Source organism: Homarus americanus, unplaced genomic scaffold, assembly GCF_018991925.1.
Source record: "Homarus americanus isolate GMGI-L3 unplaced genomic scaffold, GMGI_Hamer_2.0 scaffold44893, whole genome shotgun sequence".
Taxonomy (NCBI): domain Eukaryota; kingdom Metazoa; phylum Arthropoda; class Malacostraca; order Decapoda; family Nephropidae; genus Homarus; species Homarus americanus.
Window position 1 is genome coordinate 1508 of NW_024737522.1, and position 9941 is coordinate 11448.

Consider the following 9941-nt stretch of genomic DNA (forward strand, 5'->3'; position numbering starts at 1 on the left):
GTTTATAAATTTGGTTCTGTCAAGTGTTAAGGAATTTTGTCTAAAACACTACAGTTCATTTTGTCATTACTATATTTAAAACATTTTTATGGTTAAAAAATTTGAATATTAATTTTACATTTTATTTTGTATAGAAATGTTGTTCTGAACACTGGAGTGCCGTGCTGCCCTAGACTGTGATTACTGGTTACTGCCTTGGACTTCCCTGTACGGCTCTGCTCTGTGCTTGCTTTAAACACTGCTGGGCAGCTCTGCTCTGTGTGGGCTGCTGCCTGGCGGCTCTGCTTTCTGTGCATGCTGCTGCTGCCCTGGCCCTGCTCTGTACATACTGCCTGGCCCGGCTCTGCTCTGTGCATACTGCACACTTGCAGCTCACTGCTCTGCATACTGCTGTCCTAGACAGCTCTGCTCTGTGTGTGCTGCTGCCCTGGGCAGCTCTGCTCTGTGTGCTGCTGCCCTGGACGGCTCTGCTCTGTGCTTGCTGGCTGCTCCCCTGGACTGCTCTGTGCTTGCTGCTGCACAGGCTGCACCTGCCTGTGTGCTGCTGCTGCCTGGACTACTGCTCCTATGCAATGCATGCTGCTGCCTGGACTACAGCTCCCCCTCTGCTGCCCTGAGATACCTGCTCTGTGCTTGCTGCCCTGGCCTGCAAATTTATAGAGCCATTAAGTTTCCATTAATAAATGTCTAAATGTCATTACGTCTTTATTAACTTTTTCAAGCATTTACAATATTTTCAACTTTTACAGAAAATTGACTAAGTTCAGCTTCAGATTTTGAAGCAAAATAATTTAATGTAATACTTGAAAAAATATCTTAATTCATAATATACAAATATAATATACAAATGAAAAATATATATAAACTTGAAAAATAAACAATATATAAATAATATATATATATATATACTGTATATATAAATAAAAAAATATAAAATATAAAAAAATATATATAAATAAAATATATAAATAAAAAATATATAAATAAATAAAATATAATTAAATAAAAAAATATAAAATAAAATATATATTAATAAAAAATATATATAAATAAAATATATAAATAAAAATATATAAATAAAATATATAAAATAAAAAAAATAACTAAAATAACCTAAAAACCTGAAAAAAAATAGCTAAAAATATGAAAAAATAGCTAAAAATATGAAAAAATTAGCATTTTTTTTATGAAAAAATGGCTAAAAATTGCAAAATTTGAGCAAAAAAAATTGCCCTTTTTTTACCCTTAAGTGTTTTTTGAGTTTGCCATTGCCAGGACTAACGTTGAAAAAATTTGGTAAAAGATAATCGGAAGCGTCTCCGGAGGAAGGCCTTCAAATTATCATTCACCAATAATATAAAAAAATACAAGCATAATGGATTACCTGGCCGTGGGAAGAGTAACTCAGTAGGGGCCCAGTGAGTTACTCTCCCCACGTCCAGGTAGTCTGTTATGCCTTATAATACACAGATGCCAAGCTGGAGCTCGTAAGAATGGCACAAATGTTTTACCTCTAAAACCACACAAAAATTTATTACTCAAAATATGCCCAGGAATAATTTTGGCCATTTTTGGACTTAGAATATTTTTAAACGATGAATTTTTGGACTTAAAATAAATTTTGGACTTAGAATATTTTAAACGATGAATTTTTAGACTCGGCAGATTTTTAAAGATGAATTTTTGGACTTAGAATATTTTAAACGAATTTTTAGACTTAGAATATTTTAAATGATGAATTTTAGGACTTAGAATATTTTTAAAGATGAATTTTTGGACTTAGAATATTTTAAATGATGAATTTTTGGACTTAGAATATTTTTAAAGATGAATTTTTAGACTTGGCATATTTTTAAAGATGAATTTTAGGACTTAGAATATTTTTAAAGATGAATTTTTGGACTTTGAATATTTGCAAACAATGAATTTTTGGACTTTCATTGAATAGGATCGCTGTAATTCGTACTTCGGTTTAATTCGTATGTTTCTCAAAAAATTAATTGAACGATTTGAATTTGGAATGAATATGAAATAACTGAGTGGTTCAAAAAGTTGCCTTGGCTGTCATATACAATATCATATTTATAATTATTGTGCAAATATAAATAGTTATAAAATGTACTTACAATAATAAAGTAAATAATACAGTAATAAATAATGAGAGGTGAGATCGTAGATGATATTCCATAAGTGTAACGGCCACACTGGTAAATGAAGTAAAAACCCTCATTGGAGAAATATAAGATGAAATTTTGGAGCTGATTTGACTATAGTGCATTTTTTATCAGATGAGAAGAGATGCCCCGCCCCCTCCTCAAGAGTTACACCTGATTGGCTGTTGCAAATCTGTCCGATTTCCTCCTGAAGTAATGATGTATTTCTAAATGAGTTTATTCATAATGACCATTTCTGATGAGAAAGACATTTAGCTAAATTATATAAAGATTCATACATTAATTATATCAAACATAAACATGTAGGAAGTTTATCAGAAATATTATACAAGAATTAACTGTTAAACTCTGGTGGCAAATTGACGCTTTCGGAGGACGCATTTAATATATAATTATTTTTACCCACAATAATACACAAATTACGTATCTCTTCTCAGCTGGGATAAAACACACTATAGGTCCCTCTTCTGCCAAGTAACACAACAAAACAAGGGAGAAATACATAGAACAAAGGAAAAGTCTCCTGAGTTAGGTAGGTTGGGGATTAATCTTCAGTGGACCCCAGACCTGATCCTCAATACTATTACACCTTCTGAATATCATCCACATATTATCAGTTCACCTCACAATGTACAGTAAGTCTTACATTTATTTATTACTGTATTATTTACTTTATTATTACTGTTTGTGCACTTAAAAAATATTTGTTTGTACAGTAATTATAAATAAGATTATTTTGTGTGGCAGTCAAGGCATGGTAACTGAGTATGCTTGTTGGTTGGAATAATGAGGAACAATCTGAACAGAAAACGAACGAATAATTGAACAAAAAGATTGAGAAAGTGTCGAATAATGTCAAAATATTCGGAACTCGATTAATTTGTATTTTCAGTAATTCGGTGGACCACAAACGGCACTATACCCTCATTGATTTGACAAAAAGAGACTCTGCGTCACTCGAATTACTGAAAATACGAATTAACTGAGTTCCGAATATTTGGATATTACTCGACAATTCCTAAATTTTTTGTGTTCAATTACTGTATTCATTTGTTTTCTGTTCAGATTGTTCCTCATCATTCCAACCAACAAACATACTCAGGTACTATAGTAGCACCGACATTTCTTTACAACCTATCCTCATGTCATTCTTTGCCTACCTCTAACTCCCCTCTTGACAGTTAGTTTCCTCCTTTCTCTCCTGAACCATCTCAGTTTATCCTCCAGGTACTGTACTTCTCTCTGTTGCCAACCATCTTCCACATCTCACACAATCTTCTTTTCACTTTTTATCTCTCTTTCCACTTCATCATTCCCGCCATCAACCACACTCAACGGAACATTTTTTATTATGGCCCAGCGTCTTGGTACACTGCCCCTCACTGGCTGCTTCCTAGCCTCTCAACTCACAAGAAAATGCTTCCTTTACATTCAGTTCCTTCACAATTCCCACACTCTCCTTCTTGGAACATCCACCTTCTTCCTCTCCCTCCATCTTTAAGTAACACACACACACACACACAAGCAACCTGTTCTAATTTCCTGACCAAAATGTAGCCAATCTGGGTTTCTGTGCCACCTGCCTTAGGCCTACATGGTCAGCCTACTTGCCCTATTCTTAAACACATGTTACATTCCATCCCCAAACTCAAGTGTTCTTTCACCTTCAGTATTCCTTATTCCAAAGCCTTTCCCACCACGCACACCTTCATATCCCAGCGCGATAAATTTGGACAATAAAAATAGTTTGTTTAAACGGAGATCACTACACAATAAACTGTATCTCTTAAAACAACATTAACTGGCATGACTATAACAGAATAACTGCCGCTTAAGTCACTCAACAGATTTTACGGCAACATTAAATGACACCGAACTAATGAGATAGAATTCCTTAACGAACAATAAAATGTATTTACGGTTTAGTTTAACCTAAATGGTAAATATATGTAAAGTACCTGAATGGTTCAACAGTCTCACTAAATCTTATTAATTCTAAAGTCCTTAAAAACACAAAAGGATATAATTTTGTTCTTTAATTTCAAATCATATTGTGATGGCATTCTAAGTCCAGGTAAATTTAAGATAAATTTAGCCAAATTATACCTGGATAAACAGTGAGAAATAAAGGTGTTCATGGTTTATAATTAAAATAAGACAAATTGTCAATCTTCCAGAGCCACAGCTAAACACCTCAGTTTAATATTGACCTCCACCTCACACTGGCTCACACTACAACAGAGTAACACCTGTGATGAAACAACATTATCAGGGAAAAGATCAAAATATTTACATACGCTAGACCACTTTAGATAGATGGATATATATTTATTATGTAAACTTATCATATAAGTTTACAATTGGTTCAACCTGCATATAGACAATGTAGGTATACAGTTCAGCATGTATATAGCCAATACAGGTATACAGTTCACCATGTATATAAACAATACTGTATAGGTATACAGTTCAGTATATTGTATTAGCCTCTGTTACATTTATATTATATAAATATTATGAGCTAAGGACATATATTCATTTTATATATTCTATCACCCAGACTATTGAGCATACAACTAAATAAGCATGTGTTCTGTCACACCTCCTAGGGTGTACAGCCCATAAACATTTGTTCTGTCACACCTCCTAGGATGTACAGCCCATAAATATTTGTTGTCACACCTCCTAGGATGTACAGCCCATAAACATTTGTTCTGTCACACCTCCTCGGGTGTACAGCCCATTAAACTACAGACTCAACCCTCAGTGTGTGGTAGGCTGTTTAGTTAATGACCTGTTGAAGTGTGGTTACCGTCCAACCACCAGTCACCAGACTCAAGAGAGTTCAGCCCAGTTCACAGCCCGACACGATGCCCTAAAGTGAGACCAGCTCTCCGGGCTGTACCTCTCTCTAAATACGTATATCAGCTAATTACAAGCCAATAGCTAATGCTCATTAGTCTGTCAATACAAAATAATTGTACAGACATTACTACCCAATATAACTATTAAATCAGCACGTGTGGTTACATTAAACCAAGGAACAACGAGTGAAGAGAACAGTACCTGTGTGTCTTGTTTAACTTTCAAGCCAAGATAATTACAAGTACAACCCAGGACAGCTGTGACGATTTAAACTATCAACGACTGTATCAAAGGTGACATGACATGGGATGACCCGATATCTTACTCAGCTGTATCAAAGGTGACATGACGTGAGATGACCTGATATCTCACTCAGCTGCATCAAAGGTGACATGACGTGAGATGACCCGATATCTCACTCAGCTGCATCAAAGGTGACATGACATGAGATGACCATATATCTCACTCAGCTGCATCAAAGGTGACATGACATGAGATAACCATATATCTCACTCAGCTGCATCAAAGGTGACATGACGTGAGATGACCAGATATCTCACTCAGCTGCATCAAAGGTACCAGTGACTAACCTACACTCGTTAACAAGTGAGATAGTTTGGTATCTCACCTCAGCTAATACAATATAGACAACACAGGTATACAGTTCACCATGTATATAGACAACACAGGTATACAGTTCACCATGTATATAGACAACACAGGTATACAGTTCACCATGTATATAGACAACACAGGTATACAGTTCACTATGTATATAGACAACACAGGTATACAGTTCACCATGTATATAGACAACACAGGTATACAGTTCACCATGTATATAGACAACACAGGTATACAGTTCACCATGTATATAGACAACACAGGTATACAGTTCAGTATATATTGTGGAAAATGTATAATTCCATGTAATAATTGTGAATTGTAAATAAAACCTGGTAACAACTTGCCCCGTGGAGCCTTGAAGCAACTATCCTCATTTATTCAGTGAGCATTATAGAGGAACAGTCCTTAGTGTTCCTGACCTGCATCTGATAATGGCTGAACCACATCATCAAGGTCAAAAGTAAGTAAAAAAAAATGGCTTTGCAATAAACCATCAAGTGCCGTTGAGGACGTCTGTGTTGTGACCTTCTGAATAATGCCAAGTTAAACCTTTTAAGGAAGGTCTTCACTCCCTGCAGTAGTTTGTAACAGGTGGGTCAGACCTGCACAGTACAAGACTCACACCACCGACTTAACACCAAAATATTTATCATTGTCACCTCAGAGATCCACTACATCTTCACACAATAATAATTCTTGCCTTTTCCACAATAAAGGCCAGAGGGAAGATGGAGTGGCAAGAGAAGGCCGCCTTATAGTTGTGTGAGATCAAGACTCATTAATCAGTGGCATTAATGTTAAAGCTCACTATGGCCGAGTCAACGTTAAATTAGGATTCACCTTTGTATAATTTAACGTAGTGACGTCGTAATTACCAGTAATGAGCCATTTGGGGAGTTGGTCTGTTAAAACTGTACAGTATGGGAGGAAACTGTAGTATTGTACCTGCAGAAAACCTGCCATGTTTGGTAGTGAGGGTAACATCTGTCCCAGGCTGGGGAATGAACCCAGGACACAGTGATGCACCACTAAAGATATACAGTACAGACCAACTCCTGATGTATCTGAGAGACAATCACCAGTGTTTTGGTATAAAACAATAAACAATATTTTCTTGGTTCTATATTACTAAAGTGGTCTAGTTGGTGAATATATTGGACATTTTCCTGCAAATATTTGTATTCCAGGTATTAATCACATGCATTGTCAACTGTCTATCATGGTTAGTACAGTAGTTCTGTCTACAGTACATATAAGACAGATATACTGTAGACAGATGGACAGAAAGATGTAGAGAGATATACCATATTTCCCACCACATAAGACATATTTTTAACCTAACAAATGTCTCCATAATTCACCCTACATCATATATAACTGTATACATATACACCAGGCCAAGCCATGTTGTTGTTATTTGTCGACTCGTAGTTTTGGGTAGATATACGTAGTTTTATTCACTCTTTTAGCAGTTACATGCACACACAAGCTTTCTTAGATTTAGTTAAAAAATTATTATCAAAAGGTAAAAAAACACACAATAAACTTTTATTACGTCGGCAGGAGTCAGCCCACGAGGGGGGAGCACACCCGTCTCCCACATCTTTAGTGAAACAGTTGTCAAATGGCATGCAGTATTTTTTCCTTCCTCTTATTTATTATCATTATTTTTATTCATTCCTCACATTGGTGAGGGTCAACTGTACTGTACAGGTGATGGAACACATTGCAATTTTTCTCATTTAAATATTTGTTCCTTTTATAAAAGCTTAGTTTAGGTGAACTTTCTTGAGACTATAAACCTTTCATGCTATATCTGTGGTTGCCTTTAATATGGTGAGAAATACAGTACAGTAGTATAGATAGATAGATAGATAGATAGATAGATGGTAGATAGATAGATAGATAGATAGATAGATAGATAGATAGATAGATAGATAGATGGAGGAATGAATAGATAGATAGATAGACAGACAGATAGATAGCCTGAAAGTTAGACAGAAAGATAGAACAAAATCATCATCACCATCCAAATCATACAGCCATTTTGCACACCATCTCTTGCAGTCTGTCTTGTCAGGTTCTAAGATCATTTCTTACAATCTCTCCCCATGTCATTCTTGGCCACCTACCACTGGCTCTCCTCGTTACCACATTTAGAGTCATGCACCACTTAACCCAGCTGGTCTCATCCATTCTCTCCCCACTCCCAATCTCAGTCTACTTATACGTAAATCTTGGCCGATACTCTCAATACCCAGCCGTCCTCTTAGCTCTGAACGGTGATTCTTATCTTTCAGCGTCAAGGTACACATCCACCTCACCATTCTCGTTTCAGCTCACTCAAGACTGCATGTGTCAACCTTTTTAACTGCCCATGTTTCACGGATATATAACACCATACTTCTCACACCAGTTGTATACATTCTTCCTTTCATGTGATGGGAAAGTCCTCGTGCTGACAATAAAGACAACAGTTCCCTAAACTTCCTCCAGCCATTTCTATCTTTTGAAAATGAACAGCACCCCATCCAGCACTGATCATGTCACCCAGGCAGCAGAACTCATCTATGACTCACAACACAGCAGCCTTCAGCACCCTCTCCAGCACTGATCATGTCACCCAGGCAGCAGAACTCATCTATGACTCAAAACACAGCAGCCTTCAGCACCCTCTCCAGCACTGATCATGTCACCCAGACAGCAGAACTCATCCATGACTCACAACACAGCAAGCCTTCAGCACCCCCTCCAGCACTGATCACGTCACCCAGGCAGCCGAACTCATCCATGACTCACAACAGCAGCGTAGCACTCCCTCCAGCGCAGTCATATCGCAGGCAGCAGAACCATCCGCGACTACAACACACAGCAGCCTTCAGTACTCTCAGCATTGATCATGTCATCCAGGCAGCAGAACTCATCCGCATTTCACAACACAGCAGCCTTCAAGCGCCCCTCCAGCACTGATCGCCATCGCAGGCATGAAACTCATCCACGTCCAGGGACCAGCTCACTAGTGTTGAGTTTCTTCAGTCTTGCTGTGGACTCGTACCTGCACCACACAACACTTGATCCAGCAACATCCAACAGTCCCTTCTCCACTGTACCTCTTGTGTACCCACCTTCCTCACTCACTGTACCTCTTGTGTACCCACCTTCCTCACTCACTGTACCTCTTGTGTACCCACCTTCCTCACTCACTGTACCTCTTGTGTACCCACCTTCCTCACGCACTGTACATCTTGTGTACCCACCTTCCTCACTCACTGCACCTCTTGTGTACCCACCTTCCTCACTCACTGTACATCTTGTGTACCCACCTTCCTCACTCACTGTACCTCTTGTGTACCCACCTTCCTCACTCACTGTCAATATCTTTCTCACTGATAGCATAGATATGGATAAGACAGACACTTGTATAGATAAAGACAGTCTGACAGATGATATAGATACCAAACAGACAGACTGACTGACATACAGGTATTGAAAGACTGATAGAAAGATATAGATACAGATAGATACAGATAGACAGTTAGACAGACATAAAGACATACCTGTAACGGCAGTGTTTCCATGCTCCAGTTGTTAATTTCACAAGGTTTAGTTGTTAACTCATCTGTAACAAAGAAACAAAAACATTTAATATACACAACAGTTTATGAGAAAAATATGTCCATAAATTAATAGTCATTCAGTACAGAAGTTGTTTGTTTTATGCAGATTTGGATTACGTGAACTTTCTTGGGACTGTGAATCTTGCATGCTTGTCATTTTTGCCTTAATATTCCCAGCTAAATTAGTGGTACAATAATACAGTAGCTCAGACAGGTAGAATCACAGTTACACGGCACCTACGGGGATTGAGATGTGCCGGATTAACAGGTTTTCCCATTAGTTCAAACTCGCTCTTGGGACCCCCAATAAATCCTACAATGCACAGTGCTACAGGCTGACCTTGCAAATTCATGTCTCAGAAAAATATATATTTTTAACACTTAATAAACTCTATATAAATGATGTGGTTTATTAATAAAAAAATATAATACAACACAAAGGTACAACTTTACATGCTGATTAAGGATCTGGGTTCACAGTTTAAAAATTAAGGTAATTAGTGTTAATTAATGACCTTTGAAAAAATTAAAGATATTTAGATTATTTAAAAAGTCAATTACTCTGTGCCTGCAAGTTTTAAATCACCTGTATATACATTCTCTAAATAATAAATAGATACTGACAGATATTGGTAAGCCATATGGATAGATGTACAGT

At 37.1% G+C, this 9941-nt stretch overlaps 1 long non-coding RNA gene across 1 annotated transcript; it reads right to left on the reverse strand.

Annotated features, from left to right (window-relative positions):
• Positions 1 to 483: 483 nt before the first annotated feature.
• Positions 484 to 9329, reverse strand: LOC121873465. Its single transcript, XR_006090246.1, has 3 exons — positions 9224 to 9329; positions 623 to 646; positions 484 to 498 (listed from the first exon to the last, which is right to left on the reverse strand). It is a non-coding gene; the product is annotated as an uncharacterized LOC121873465 (long non-coding RNA).
• Between the last annotated feature and the right edge of the window lie 612 nt (positions 9330 to 9941).